This window comes from Lissotriton helveticus, chromosome 7 (genome assembly GCF_964261635.1).
Source record: "Lissotriton helveticus chromosome 7, aLisHel1.1, whole genome shotgun sequence".
NCBI lineage: Eukaryota > Metazoa > Chordata > Amphibia > Caudata > Salamandridae > Lissotriton > Lissotriton helveticus.
The window spans coordinates 306,868,880-306,886,070 of NC_136068.1; the positions used below are offsets into that span (position 1 = coordinate 306,868,880).

A 17,191-nucleotide genomic window follows, 5' to 3' on the forward strand; every position below is an offset into this window, starting at 1 on the left:
CAACTAATTGAGGGGGGGGGGGAGATGGGGTGGTGATTGACCCCAGGAGAGTGGTAAGGGTATACCCAGAGACATAGAAAACTCATGGCTGACAGAACAGAGGCAAACGACTAACCGGTCAAAATGAATCATGAGCGGCTATTTTAGGCGCTGTAATCTGCTAATATTTTTTCATTCTGTCTGCGACTCATTGAAGGTTGGGACTTCGCCCTGCAGCACATGGCGTGTGAAGTTAAGTGCATCCTAACAATTTCAGTGAAATTAATTAGAGAAAAAAAAACAGTCAAAACCTGAGATGTAAATTGAGCACAAACATGTAAAACTCTGAAATTCGCGACTTATGGATACCAACACACACAACACATGCATAACTTGTGTTGCCCACCATCCACAAAGCAGCTATCTGCCAGTGGCACAGAAACATCATAACCATTTGGCGCGATGTGACGTTCCTTCCAGCAGTAGCACTGCCAAGTCGAAATATATTCCAAAGGCTCCATCATAAGTGTATTAGTCAATTTGAATCCATTTTTTAATCCTTTAAAATCCTTATTTTATTCCATAACTTTAACTTTGCTTTCTCTAATCGCATAAAGGGCTGCATCTCTCCCAATTTTTTCAAAAGCTATAGATCTGTCTCTCCAAGCTTTTTTTCTGTAGCATTTGGGATACTTAATTAATCCTGGGCAGCTATGTTCGTTTAAACACAATGCATTTCGGGTGATAAGCCCTTCGTCAGGGGTAGCTATGAATTCACATTAAAAGCGACTGTTAGTATTTTAACATTAATCATCAAGCATAAGCTGTAGTATCTTGACCCATACTCCAAACGAAATAATCCATGCTTATTAAGTAAGAAAATAGTGTATAAACGCATACAAACCAACCGTTGTCTTAACCCACACTAAAAATAAAATAAAAATTAAAGACCTAAACAAACCACATCTTCTGTGCAACTAAACACCACCCTGTGTGTTTGTCTATATCAGCCCAAATGACTTGATACCTTCCCCAAAACGCTCATAATTATCTGTACCTGCGTACCCTATAGGCTGTTTCTAACAGTGACACCGACTCATTTCCTTTTCATTGCATCACCTTTCAAAGAAACAACATAAAAGCTATCAAGAAACTTAACAATGTGGGCAGCGTGAATTATGCCTTGTGTAGGGTGCCCTGTAGCAAATAATTGAATTTCATATTTCTATATATAACTAAATATAATTCATACCAGGGTTCTCAGTCACAGAATGAGCCAATTCGATCAGTCTACTTCGGCCATTGCTTCTGCTCACTGTGAGTGGCATTTTGCCTATAGACAAGAGCACAGCCATCCACAAAGTAGTCTATTTCAGTACCAAGGCTGGCGGCCCAGTCTTGGATTGCATTTCTACTTTAGGTACATAATAATTAGGGCTCCCGGTTTTATGGTATTTACTTTTTTGCCATTTCCCTCTGTATTTATCCATATTAATTTTTGTCAACTTTATCTGTATGTATCCATATTTATTTTGGGTTTTGTGAAAACAGTAAAGATGAAATTGATATATTTCCACATTTATTTAACCGATAAATATGCAGTCATGCTTGAGTGCCTGCCAGGTTTTAGTGAATGAACACCTGCAGAAGATAAATCAATGAACTTATATGGAAACATGCACATTTCAGTATCAACCTTGTGCATATCTACTGCTGTTAAATCCTCTTTGCTAAAATTTCTTTCATTTTTAACCCCCTTCCCTATCATTACATGCAGCTATTGGCCTACCAGTCATGGCAGACAGTATTCAGAATGAATCGAAAAGCAACCCAATTTCCGTTTTTATCCACATTTAAAAAATAAATACAGTCCAGAAAATGAATGTTTTCTGTCTGCATTTATCCGTACAAATCTGTAAAGACGGAAAACAGGGAGTCTTAACCCGTTAAGTGCGGCGCACGTTCAGCGGACGTCGTGTGCACTACCTCGGTAGTGCTGCGCACGCCTGCTGAACGTCGCAGCCCTGCCCGCACAATAGAACGTTCCCACCAGCGCGCAACGTTCAGCGCAGCGGAGGGGTTAATAATAATGCTTTATTTATTAAGTCTTCAGGTTCGGTGGAAATCTCTTATTTTATGAACTTTGAGAGTTGGAAGATTGGGCCAGAGGCACGTGGGCACCACAGGCATGCGGGCTTTACTATTTGCATACTCTAAGCTCAGTTGGTAACCTGCCCATTGCCTGACTGGTTAAATATGCCAGTAGCTCAAAATCTCGCAATTGCGAGACCTATTGCATTATAAATGCTTGTTTTTACTTGTTACATGGTCATGCTCTCTTGCGCCATTATTCCTTCAGCAACCAGTAGACGAGGGTCCTTAAAGGATGGTCGAATGCTACAGGCAAAATATCATGTCATAATTCACTGCAAAGAACTGCATTACCTTGCCTCATGGTGGTGCTAGTATTTCTTGATGCAGTCTCTCCATGATATGCCAATTCCTCTGACCTTGCAAATACATTTCACGCATGTGCAAAGACATATCGGTATTTCCATTTATGCACCCACAAAGACTCTAATCAAAGGCACACGAAAATGCACTTTCCCAAAGTTTCAAGGAGGTATAAATTATCCAGCTTTCAAAAGTTACGGCACGTTTCTATGCAATTCCCCAGACTTCAGGAGATGCATAGAAAATCTGCTACTTCCAGGAAAAGCTATCTTCTAGCAAGAGAAATTCTTTAGATCAGGGCTACTACAATGATTTTTATCTCTTGCCTATCAGATAGTGCAAGCTGCAGTGCATAATTTGAGCCGGTGGCTTCTGGTGCTCGGCACTGGCACTTAATTGTCAACACGGGGGATTTGACCGTCTGCCACATGGTGGCACTATCTAATTTAGATAGGAGGATAACAACATTTATTTGTTCAATATACAGTTAGAATGACTGCCGCCCAAGACATTCTAATAGCATTGGGGGATGTAATAGTGTGACTTGTCACACTTGTAGGAGTGTGATCGTTAGTAGTTGTCTGGGCACTCTCGCTGGCAGGGGCACTAGACGCCGCAAGCTCCTGCCGAGGGCCATGGCACCTATTGTTTTACAAATTAAGCACTGGCAAGCTGTCAGTTTGCAAAAAGACCTCTTGTTAGCTTACAGTGGGCTTAGAACCTGAGCATTCCTTGCCATTGGTTGGATTTATTGTAATCTAATTCACTTGCTTTTTATTCATGAGGTTTATGGGTTTTTCCTCTTCCTTTTTTGTCAACCTCTCCACTGAAGCATAAACTTGTTACTTGTGTCCTTCCACTGCCTTCATTTCAGGCACTATTTTGATATGTTTGGTTAAGTGCTTCATGGGTGCACAGGTTTTCCAGCTCTCCTCTTCATGTACTTGGCTTACCCTGTTCGCTGTGCTTCAGGTTGCGCTCTCTCGCACGTGTGCTTCTCCCACCCACCCCCTTCTGTTTTGGGATCACTCTTGTGTGCTCCATTTCATTTGATCTTTTTTCCTCGTTTTTGCCATGCTTCACAACATCTTTCTGTCGTTGGCAAAGCCAAAACGTATCAGCCGTGAGACCATTAGCTTTGCCTGTGCTTGTTTGAATCCCTGTCATTCTCAGAATGGTATTGAGTAATCTTTTTTTTGTTGGTTGTATTTATTAGATGTTTTTATAACTCTTACAAGATTCAATTGGTCAACAAGTGATTTTTTTGCTATTATAATAAAATATAAAAGTAGCCTTTATATTGAGGTAAATGGTAATCATAGCAGTTCAAAGTGGATTGCAATTACACTGTGTAAACAAGCTAGTAATAGCAAAGCCAGTCTCAGAAGAACTTAAAGCATCAAGGTGGTACATTTACCCAGCAGAAAAGTAGGGCAGGTGTTCTGTTTAGACAACATGTCTGCTTCCCAGGGACATCCTGTATGACAAGGTCATTGACACAGATATTTCAAGTATTTAACAATGTGGTGCCACCTGTTGGCAGCACCCTTATTGTGCATCTACCGTTGTCTTACGCTAAAGTCTGCCCTACTTTGGACCTCTCTAGCATGAATGTAAAATGAGTGGGTCAGCATGGGCCGATGGCAGGAGGTGGGCATTCTTCACCTGGTATCTGTGCCACCATTATACTAATGGGCTCATCTTTGATTTTCAGGTCTCGTGAAGGAACAGTGACTGGGGACTTCTACGCTACCAGTGGTAAGCGATAACTTTTTTTTATTTTGGAGGTGTGGATGCTGGCCTGCTAACAGATACATATAAGTTGACTGTGGTTCTAAACCAGCAGACAGGGTGGCAAGAAAATTCAGATAAAATTCCTGCTTCCCCCTTTCTTGTCAGTTTCTGGAGGCATGGTATGCCCATGTGTGAGAAATATGAGTTCCAAAAATAGCTTTTTCCTGATTTGTAAACAAAAAGCAAGAAACTAAGACCAATTAATCTACTTGTTTATGTTCGCTGCCAGACCAGCTACAGACTTAACATTGATGTTATGCTTCTTCCTTCTTTTCACATGTGCTCACAGTTTTGACAGAAAAGGAACACGAGACACAATGAAATAAACTGATATCTGATATCTGATGGGTTGAACAATTTGGGTATTGCTCCGCATTTTAACGTACAAGTAGCAGTTACGTACAGCTTGTGAATAGGCCTCCCTTACAGGTAGTCAAAACAACAAGAGTGTGCCTTCTTAGGATAAGAACGAGCATAAAGAGTCGGATTGATTCTTTAGAAAACCCTCACTCACCAACCTAGTTGGTGACATGCTTCATCATCGGGCCCTACCAGGAAGGTCGCCTCCCCTACAGACAGCTCATAGCTGAGTGTTCAGAAAGCCCGTTTTTCGGACCACACCCAAAAATCCAACAGGGCGTAGAGACCACCATTTTCAATGTTGTGACTTTCATTTGCTTGCTTCTTATTCACCTGCGTAACTTCCTCTATTGATGTGTCTCCCTCCCCTGGAGCAGAGGCTCTTTACTGTCCTTTTGATTGGCTGAATTGTGTCCTTCCACTGCTTTGTAGCTATGTTTTTTCTTTTTCATTAAGCACTCCATGGGAGTGCATGTTTTATCTTGTTCTCTCTGTAAGCTACTCTTCCAAAGTACCGTACCCTTTCCCATTGCTTCCACTTCAGCTAGCCCCACCCTCTCCACTGTTGCTCCCTTACCCCTCGCAGATCAGTCAAATGCTTTCATTGAAAACATTTTTTAAAAGGCCTGGCAGCAGCCATTGACTGCTGGGCCGCTCTGCTGTTGGGAAACATGCTTTGTTGCCCCTTTGTTTCCCCCCCCCCCCCCCCCCCCCCCCCCCCCACCCCCACCGCCAAATGCTCTGCTACTTCCCATAGCCTGCTCCTACATTGCTCGATCACGTTTATGGTCCATCAAATTATTTTTGGGGAGAAAAAAAAAAGATTTTGTGATAAGAATTTTTTTTAATTACTGATTATAGTTACGTCCGCGAATCTAGGATCAGTACATTAAAATTAAAAAAAAACATCATCATAACCCAGCTGATACGCATGGATGGTGGCACATGCTCATACATACACGCCTCATGCATACATGCATAATGCATGCACACCAAGTTTTTTTTTGGGACCGATGTGTGCCACATGGGCAAATTTAGTATTGCCCTTTACCATGATGACTGGAATTTCACCGTTTGCTCTCTACAACCAAGGTGAGAGGGCTCAAGGACTCCAATCCGTGCTTCAAAACTAACAACATAACCTTTTGTGTCTTTGATATCTCATGCTTTTTTTTTGCTGTTTCCTTTGTTTCAAGATATGTCTTGCAGTTGCTTTAAGTTTTATTTAGTAGTGCCATTTCATTTCCTAGTTGAAATTCCTGTTGACCAGCCATGGTCTTACACTGGATGTAGTTGGTAGCACACGCGCTTGTGTATAGTTGCTGAACTGCTGGGATTGGAATTCCATTTGTTGTAGTCCAATGTCATCTTTAAGTCTAGCGGTAGTCGAGACATTTTGATTTATGCATAGGGACTTCAGCCAGCACTCCTCAGAGATTGGTCTGCTATTGAATCAGTAAAATGTATAATTCGCCTACTACAGCATGGTGCAGTGGGTTAGCCCACTTCCACCCTTGGTTAACATCACTGTAAGTGACCGCATTCAGCCTTTTCACTACGATCACTTACACATAAAGCGGTTCCCTTCTTTGCCAGAGACTATGACAATGTGTGCTTTTTAGGACCCCAATTGTTTTTTACGTTTAGCCAGTAATACAGATTGACGAGGGCTCAGCAGTTTCCCAGCAATGAAGGTTTGCAGAACCATTGGCAAAATAAAACACACATTGGCAAAGTTAATAGTCTTGCAGACAGTGCCAGACCAAGTAGCTGCGCCAATGTTAGGTTTTGTTTTTGAGTATTTATACGGCATACATTTTGCGAAAGGGTTGACAAACTATTTTTAAGTGTAATTTCTTCTAAATAGTGACCTCTTATGCGTGCAGGAAACGTGGGCTTTAAATCCCACAGTATTATATGGGTTCAAATGAATTCCTCCAACCAGCTACACGAACAACCTATTTGGGCGGCCATCAGGCAGCCTCTCAATTTTCATAAAGCAATCAGCCAAAATCTTAATCTCTTTGTGAACCCAAATCCACAGGGTTTGCAAGTGGTATCCATAAAAGGTTTAAGATTAGGTCAGAAGGTTTCTTCATTGTTACTAATTAACTGTTACTTTAAGCCCCCCAAAAATTCAGAGAGCACAAGCCATGGACTACTTGTGTTCAACCTTAAAAGAAATCCTCAAGTCCCACGCTTCTAATGTAGTGGTGGTGGCAAGAGACTTTAACATCAAGCCGTAGGCAAACATAAAGTTGAACAAATGAGCAAGGAACGAGAACAATCCAACAAGCTACTCACTTCATTCAGTTTAAAATCTGCGGATCAGGGCCTGACCGACCCCAGGAATGCGACCTGTCCCATCTTCAAAAGAATCTTAACAATCAATTACCTCTTCATGTCCACCCCTCTGGCAAACCATCTTCTGAAATTTGAAATAACATACTGAGAAGAGAATAATCACAACCCCCTAGTGCAAACCCTGGAATTAAATCACCAGACAGCAGCTAAAGTCCCGGAGCTAGGCATCTAAACTAGAGCCGAAACAAAGACACTAGTTAGAAGAATCAAATGACGACCTTTTCATTCGAATCTGGTGGTAAATGGCTCTGCAACGGAAAGAGCAGATACAAGAACCAACCCGAGGACAACTCTTAATACAGCGGGACGCTATGACTAAAGAACTGTTAGATTATGTCTTGGGGTGCAGGGGTCACTCTACTCCTTCACAGCTACTGATAAGCCAGCCACAAAAACGTTTTCTGAAAGAGCACTTTAATCCATCTCGGGAGAATTTAAGGAGGACCATTTGTCTGTGCAACCTCAATCCAACTAGCAGAAACCTAAAAGCAGCAAAAGACGCACAGAAAGCATACAAAAAAGCTATTTGGGATCTTAAATCAGCTTAACAAGAGGAGGAGTGGTAAAAATATTCGATATGTCAAATGTCAAAGGTTCTTATATAGCGCCTTAAACGCTCTTTCTCAGGAATGGCACCCAGGATCTGGAACTCACTCCCTCCTGAAACTAGGCTCATCTCCTCCACTACACTTTTTAAGAAAGAAGTGAAAGCTATTTTTATGGCCAAATACACCTGACCTATGAGCATGGATCTATAAAGGCTCTACACCGACCTGTATTATTATGTTCTAACTCTATGACTATGTATTTCACCTGTATTATTGACGCTACTGACCAGCTATGCACACTTTTAACTGTTATATTTTTATTATTGATTTGCTGTACTAATTTGCTCCCTCACGTACCTACCCCTCCCACTTATTATGTTTAAATTCACTCGCTTGTTGGTATTCCCGGCTTTGTAAAGCGCTCTGATATCTGCAAAGATCTTGTTTGCGCTATATAAAACTTTCAAAATAAATAAATAATAAGGTCTCAAGGCGCTTGCTTTGGGAACCCGTCCTGGCTTATCCCTGTGAGATAACCCCTACTGGGCATCCCCAAGGTGAAAGCCAGGCATCCCGCCGCGGGGGGCCGTAGTGGAGATTAAGCAAGCTATTGCCCAGAGTTGCAGAGTGTGAACCCGTGATTCGAGTAGGCACCGAAGCGAGAATTATCGAGTCCATGGACATTTGGGCTCACGACCCTGCCACGTCGGGAATTGAACCCTGGTCCCGGGTCTGACCTCTGCTTCAGGGTCTGCCTCCTCTAACCAGTGAGCCACACTTCTCCACTCAAGGAAAGATCGACAGCTTGCTTCTGGAACAACCTAAAACCTCCTTGGACATCAAGGGAAAAGGCAGTACCAGAATCTGAATTGGAGAAACATGTCACAAGTCTATTTTCAGCATGCAATAATCCAAACAAAATCTGAAGCAGATCAACAAGAATTAACTTCATCTTCTCAAATATTAAAGCTTAAGGACATGAAAAGCGACTGATCCCCATGCCCAAATGGTCTTCTTGCTGGCATTTTTCAATGTGCTCCAGATGATTGAGCAGCTCTTTTAACACCGCTGTTCAAATCAGCCTACACATTGGGCCACACCCCCGAAGCTTGGAGAGGTTCAACATTTAGCCCAATTCTTAATGGCGATCCCCTAAAGCCAAGCAACTGTCGCGTAATAGCTCTGCTAGAGTTAGAGGCAAAAGCATAAGCCAAAATCCTACCAAAAAATGTGGAATGCTGGGTGGCAGACAATGAGCTGCTCCCCTTCTTTCAAACAGGCTTTCGGGAGCAGCCACTATCGATAACATTGTAGCACTATCTGCTCTCTGCCATCAAGCCTCACAGCACAACCATCCTCCACTTTTCCGTTTTATTGATTTTACTGTGGCCTTTGACAAAGTGGACAGACCGACCCTGTGGAAGAAATTGGCACGGTGGGGCATTCCATCTCTTTTAACGGCCATAATTTCTCTCTACTCTGAAACCTGGGTTTGAGTGAAAACAGGCCCAACATCACTATAAGGTAAAATATTCACCACTGGGGGCCTGAAACAAGGCTGTGTGTTAGCACCATTACTTTATAATCTATATACAGCAGACCTGGGAAAAGCCTTAACTACCAGCTGTCTCGTCCCCCCTCGTCTAGGCCATAGATCCTTGCACATCCTTCAATACGCTGATGATATAGTCATTATGGACCACACCAAAGAGGGGCTCCAACGAGCACTGTCCAGCCTACATGAATACAGCGTAATGAACTTTCTTACCATCAACCCTGACAAGACGAAAATACTTGTATTCAGCCACCACAAAGACAAAAGAACAAATCTCATGCACTATGGGCCTCGCAACCATTTCGTTGGCCCCCAAATGTAAGTATCTGGGGGTATGGTTCACAGAATCCGCTCAACCATCAGCTCATAAAAATGCACTGCAAAAGAAATCAACTGCAATCACATATGGCTTTATCAGGCTCAATAACAACCTATAAAGCCCAACTGCAGAGGGAATAAAGCAAGTAATTCAAGCATCTCTTCTTCCAGCACTCCAATATGGACATCAAGCTTTCCCCAGAGCCTGCTTGAAAATCCTGGAGCAGGCACAGTGCATGGGCTACAAAAACATCTTCCAACTACTGAAATTCCTTCTTAGAGCAAGACTCTGAGTGGAATTTGGCCTGGTGAAACAATCCCTTACCATTGAGGCTGATTTTCTCAAATATTATATCCACATCTTATTATCTCCAGAAAATTCCCTAAAGGGTTGCCTTAGGAATATTTTCAAAAAAACGGGTTCCCCTTGGAGCCACCAGCTTAAGAGAGCATTAGCTACCACAGCGACAAATCAATCCGCAATATCATTAATTTCCATCTCCTACGCAACATGGGAAAAGACCATTAATAGACAAGTAAAACTGGCCTCTTTCCAGCAAGATCAAGCCTCATTAAAATCAACACTTTTCCTGGCCCCGTTAAATTAATCCAATCTGGCATCTAAGCCCCAGCCTTACATTTTATTTTCCCTTAACTTTAGAACTCGAAGAGAGATCATGTACATGCGAATGCTGGCCCTACCAATGTCGGACTTTAATCGAGCCTGGGCAAACCAGATTATGCAGCTACAATCAAGAATCCTGGTTGCATCTTTGGTGTTGCTGTCCCTCCATGGCCCACGAAAGGAGAACTTTACTCAGGGAATTATTTCTGAGACAAAGAGTATGCACTTGCTTAGAGGCATCAGCTATATGCTTTTCACAAACTGACGCCTCCAACCTTGCCCACTGTGGGAGATTTATACAAACCCTCAGGAACGCTCTTCACCCCCACCCTGGACCCTTTCAACGCCCCCACAAAGTCCAGAAGCTGATATCAGACTGTTACATAAAGGATTCAGGAGACAAAATTATTCTCCCCTCAGCACTGAACTTCTCCGGCTCTCGTAAAAAAAAGAAGAAAGCAACAACCTGGAGAGATGTTGTAATGGTCACACTTTGCATCAGTAATGGCAAGTTTGCTACAGGAGCCCACAGACATTCCTCCAGATGGATAACCACTTCTGAGTTAAGAACACCAGTAACTGGAATCCTCAATAGCACCCTACTTACCTCCAACCTCAAATACTATAAATTGGCATCCTATTTCTCGGTGTCTCAATGAAAGTTAAAAACTGTCTTTTCCATGTAAATGCTCTCACACCAGCTTCAGACCTTAGGATTGCACAAAGCACATGCACTTTATCAGAGAGAAAGGACGGTGGGCGAATCAATCGCTTGCTGCTAATAGGGATAAGAAACTGAGATCTGATGGGAAACCAACTGGTGATCACAGGCGAAGAATTGAGTGTAATCAGCATATTGTTGTTTACATTTAAGTAGAGATAGAGGTGGACTAGCCACTGAAAGTTTAAGCTTGAAGCCTGGCTCAGACTCACCTCAAGCCCATAAGGAGCCGAGCTTTCAAGTGGCTTCTGCCTGCCACATTCCCTCTACCCATGTGGTATTATGGCCAGAGCTGCAGGTCTGGAACAGGGGAACCAGGCTCGGTGTGGGGTCAACATGATGTGATTCTGGGCTAATCACTTAATCTCAATAAAAATGTATGTGACCTTGTGTAATGCAACTGGTGCTCCAATAACCTTTGGATGGATTTTGCATTGTATAAAAATTGCAGAAGGATGCATAAAGAGGTAAATACAAACCATTAACATAAAAAAGGGAAGACCAATAGATACTCGTGTAGTGGCGATTAGTAAAAACCTAAACCAGAAAACCAGTACAAATTGCGGCTTCCCTGCTTAAATTGTGTATTTTATTTCACCAAAACCCCTTTTTCTTTATCGTATATTAAAGCACTTTCAAATATGGGAGTTCAGAATACCAGTTGTACAAAATCCCATTGTGTTTGATTTAATAGACTATAATGTTGGGCTACGATTGTCTGGGCCACCTACGGGGGTTTCCATAATATGACAAATTAATGTCAAAGCATCCACATGATCAAGAAACGCCCTTTTTTTGAATTTTGAAAATACGTTATCATATTTGATATGTTTGTTGTTTTATTTACCCTGCAAATATTTTCAAGGCTCAGCTCGTGCTGTAAGAGCTGAGCGAGACCCTGGCTGTGCGCTGGCGAGGCTCCCCTTGTTTATGTATTGGCTCGCCCACTTCTGAGTAGAACCACATACCATAACTGTGTCCAATAGAATTTTTTTGTAGCTTGTTAACTGACATTTTCACCAGGTTTGATTAAGTTAAAGTGGTTTTAATGCGTACCTGGTACTTCTGGTTTGACGCATGACAAATGTTCAGCTATGTAACATGCGAGGATTTCTCGCTATGCACCAAAATTGCACTTTGGTGTTTTATAGAGCTATGGGCCTGTGGAGACTGGATATTTCCTCCTGGGCTGAGTGATGGAGGTTCCAAAATGTTTATTTTATAGAAAATGATGTGCCTGGTAGGGAAGGATTTTATGCGTTATTTTCCTGAACTCAGCATCAGATAGTTAATTTCGCATTCATTGGTCTTTGGCCTCCCATTATAATATGCAGCCTTTTTTCTTCCTACACTGCAACTTCGAGTAATATACTTTTTAGGTCGAGCTGGCGTTGGAGCGCGAAGCGCTCCCGCCAGCGAGACTATAGTCACCTTCCTCCCTGTCAAGGGAGTAACAGCTGTGAACGAGCCCGATACAGACCTGGGCACGAGCCGACCCAGGTCTGTGAACGAGCTTCAAGGTTGAGCAGCTTGTGCACGTTTGCTGGACGTCAGGCGCTGCAAGCCCGCCAGACCAATTATCCCAGCATGAAACTCTACTTCCTGAGGCCCACAAGACCAATTATCCCAGCAGGAGTCTGCACTTCCTCAGGCGCTGCAACAATTATCACAGCATGAGACCCACTTATCACAGCATGTCAACAGGCGCCCCAGGCTGCTGGAGCACTCAACTATAATTAATGTGCAGTTGAGTGCTCCAGCAGCGTGGGGCGGCTCTCTGCATGCTGTGATAATTGAGGCCTCATGCTGTGATAATTACGGCGGCATGCTCTATTTGCAGCACTGAACATTTTCAAAGAAGGCGAAGCAGTGACATTCATTGGAGACACTCACCCTCACGCCCTCACCCCCTCACCCCTCACACACCTCCTCACCCTCACACACCTCCTCACCCTCACACCCTCACCTTCACACCCACTCACACACACCCTCACATACCCTTACCAGCACAGCAAAACACAACACAACACAGCACAGCAAAACACAGCACAGCACAGCAAAACACAACACAACACAGCACAGCAAAACACAACACAGCACAGCACAGCAAAACACAACACAGCACAGCACAACAAAACACAGAACAGCACAACAAAACACAACACAGCACAACAGAGCAAAACACAGCACAGCACAGCAAAACACAGCACAGCAAAACACAACACAGCACAGCACAATGCAGCACAGCACAGCAAAACACAGCACAACACAGCACAGCAAAACACAACACAACACAGCACAGCACAACACAGCACAGCTCAGCAAACCATAGCACAGCAAAACACAGCACAGCACAACACAGCACAGCAAAACACAACACAACACAGCAAAACACAGCACAGGACAGCACAGCAAAACACAGCAAAACACAGCACAGCACAGCACAGCACAACACAGCACAACACAGCACAGCAAAACACAGCACAGCACAACACAGCAAAACACAGCACAACACAGCACAGCAAAGCACAGCACAGCAAAACACAACACAACACAGCACAGCACAGCAAAACACAGCACAGCACAGCAAAGCACAGCACAGCAAACACAGCACAGCACAGCAAAACACAGCACAGCACAACACAGCACAGCAAAACACAACACAACCCTCACGCCCTCACCCCCTCACCCCTCACACACCTCATCACCCTCACACACCTCCTCACCCTCACACCCTCACCTTCACACCCCCTCACACACACCCTCACATACCCTTACCAGCACAGCAAAACACAACACAACACAGCAAAACACAGCACAGTACAGCAAAACACAACACAGCACAGCACAGCAAAACACAACACAGCACAGCAAAACACAGCACAGCACAAGACAGCACAGCAAAACACAGCACAGCACAGCAAAACACAACACAGCACAGCACATCAAAACACAGCACAGGACAGCACAGCAAAGCACAGCAAAACACAGCACAGCAAAACACAGCACAGCAAAACACAGCACAGCACAACACAGCACAGCACAACAACACAGCACAGCACAACACAACACAGCACAGCAAAACACAGCACAGCAAAACACAGCACAACACAGCACAGCAAAGCACAGCACAGCAAAACACAACACAACACAGCACAGCAAAGCACAGCACAGCAAAACACAGCACAGCACAGCAAAACACAGCACAGCACAACACAGCACAGCAAAACACAACACAACACTCACGCCCTCACCCCCTCACCCCTCACACACCTCATCACCCTCACACACCTCCTCACCCTCACACCCTCACCCTCACACCCTCACCCTCACACCCCCACCCTCACACCCCCTCACATACACCCTCACATACCCTTACCAGCACAGCAAAACACAACACAGCACAGCAAAACACAACACAGCACAGTACAGCAAAACACAGCACAGCACAGCAAAACACAGCACAACACAGCACAGCACAGCAAAACACAACACAGCAGAGCAAAGCACAGCACAGCAAAACACAGCACAGCAAAACACAACACAGCACAACACAGCACAGCACAGCAAAACACAACACAGCACAGCAAAACACAGCACAGCACAGCAAAACACAACACAGCACAGCACAGGACAGCACAGCAAAGCACAGCAAAACACAGCACAACACAGCACAGCACAACACAGCACAACACAGCACAACACAGCACAGCACAACACAGCACAGCACAGCAAAACACAGCACAGCACAACACAGCAAAACACAGCACAGCACAGCAAAACACAGCAAAGCACAGCAAAGCACAGCACAGCAAAGCACAGCAAAACACAGCACAGCAAAACACAGCACAGCAAAACACAGCACAGCAAAACACAGCACAGCAAAACACAGCACAGCAAAACACAGCACAGCAAAGCACAGCACAGCAAAACACAGCACAGCAAAACACAGCACAGCAAAACACAGCACAGCAAAACACAGCACAGCAAAGCACAGCACAGCACAGCAAAACACAGCAAGCACAGCAAAACACAGCAAAACACAGCACAGCAAAACACAGCACAGCAAAACACAGCACAGCAAAACACAGCACAGCAAAACACGGCACAGCAAAACACAGCACAGCAAAACACAGCACAGCACAGCAAAACACAGCACAGCACAGCAAAACACAGCACAGCACAACCAAGCACAGCACAACCAAGCACAGCACAACCAAGCACAGCACAACCAAGCACAGCATAACCAAGCACAGCACAACCAAGCACAGCACAACCAAGCACAGCATAACCAAGCACAGCATAACCAAGCACAGCATAACCAAGCACAGCATAACCAAGCACAGCATAACCAAGCACAGCATAACCAAGCACAGCATAACCAAGCACAGCATAACCAAGCACAGCATAACCAAGCACAGCATAACCAAGCACAGCATAACCAAGCACAGCATAACCAAGCACAGCATAACCAAGCACAGCATAACCAAGCACAGCATAACCAAGCACAGCGTAATAAAGCACAACAAAAAATAGCATAACAAAAAATAGCAGAACAAAAAATAGCATAAAACACAACAAAACATAGCATAGCAAAACAAAGCATAGCATAACAAAACACAACATAGCATAGCATAACAAAGCATAGCATAACAAAACACAACATAGCATAGCATAACAAAGCATAGCATAACAAAACACAACATAGCATAACAAAACACAACATAGCATAGGATAACAAAACAAAGCATAGGATAGCAAAACAAAACACAACATAGCATAACAAAACATGGCATAACAAAACATGGCATAACAAAACATGGCATAACAAAACATGGCATAACAAAACTTAGCATAGCAAAACATATAATAGCATAGCAAAACATAGCATATCAAACAACAAAACATAGCATAGCAAAACAAAGCATAGCATAGCAAAAGATAGCATAGCATAACAAAGCATAACAAAGCATAGCATAGCATAACAAAGCATAGCATAGCAAAACACAACACAACATAGCATAGCATAACAAAGCATAGCATAACAAAACACAACATAGCATAGCATAACAAAACACAACATAGCATAGCATAACAAAACACAACATAGCATAGCATAACAAAACACAACATAGCATAGCATAACAAAACACAACATAGCATAGGATAACAAAACAAAGCATAGGATAGCAAAACAAAACATGGCCTAACAAAACATGGCCTAACAAAACATGGCCTAACAAAACATGGCCTAACAAAACATGGCATAACAAAACATGGCATAACAAAACATGGCATAACAAAACATGGCATAACAAAACATGGCATAACAAAACATGGCATAACAAAACATAGCATAGCAAAACATATAATAGCATAGCAAAACATAGCATATCAAACAACAAAACATAGCATAGCAAAACAAAGCATAGCATAGCAAAAGATAGCATAGCATAACAAAGCATAACAAAGCATAGCATAGCATAACAAAACATAGCATAGCATAACATAACAAAACATAGCATAGCATAGCATAGCATAACAAAACACAACATAGCATAGCATAACAAAACACAACATAGCATAGCATAACAAAACACAACATAGCATAGGATAGCAAAACACAACATAGCATAGCATAACAAAACACAACATAGCATAGGATAGCAAAACTAAACAGAGCATAGGATAACAAAACAAAGCATAGGATAGCAAAACAAAACATAGCCTAACAAAACATGGCATAACAAAACATGGCATAACAAAACATGGCATAACAAAACATATAATAGCATAGCAAAACATAGCATATCAAACAACAAAACATAGCATAGCAAAACAAAGCATAGCATAGCAAAAGATAGCATAACAAAGCATAACAAAGCATAGCATAGCATAACAAAACATAGCATAGCATAACATAACAAAACATAGCATAACATAGCATAGCATAACAAAACACAACATAGCATAGCATAACAAAACACAACATAGCATAGCATAACAAAACACAACATAGCATAGGATAGCAAAACACAACATAGCATAGGATAGCAAAACTAAACAGAGCATAGCATAACAAAACAAAGCATAAGATAGCAAAACAAAACATAGCCTAACAAAACATGGCATAACACAACATGGCATAACACAACATGGCATAACACAACATGGCATAGCAAAACATATAATAGCATAGCAAAACATAGCATATCAAACACAACAAAACATAGCATAGCAAAACAAAGCATAGCATAGCAAAACAGAGCATAGCATAAAAAACATAGCATAACAAAACATAGCATAACAAAACAGCATAACAAAACATAGCATAGCAAAACAAAGCATAGCATAGCACAACACAACACAACACAACATAGCATAGCATAACAAAGAATAGCATAACAAACACAACAAAGCATTGCATAGCATAACAAAACAAAGTATAGGATAGCAAAAAAACATAGCATAGC

General features: G+C 42.6%; 1 protein-coding gene across 2 annotated transcripts in view; it reads left to right on the forward strand.

The window, feature by feature from the left end:
* Positions 1-17,191, forward strand: part of SRC (SRC proto-oncogene, non-receptor tyrosine kinase) — a 288,579-nt gene that overhangs the window by 147,927 nt on the left and 123,461 nt on the right. For both annotated transcript variants that reach the window (XM_078652109.1, XM_078652110.1), the window contains exon 2: positions 4,148-4,191. The gene's annotated coding sequence lies outside the window, so the exon portion shown is untranslated. The remainder of the gene's footprint in view (positions 1-4,147; positions 4,192-17,191) is intronic.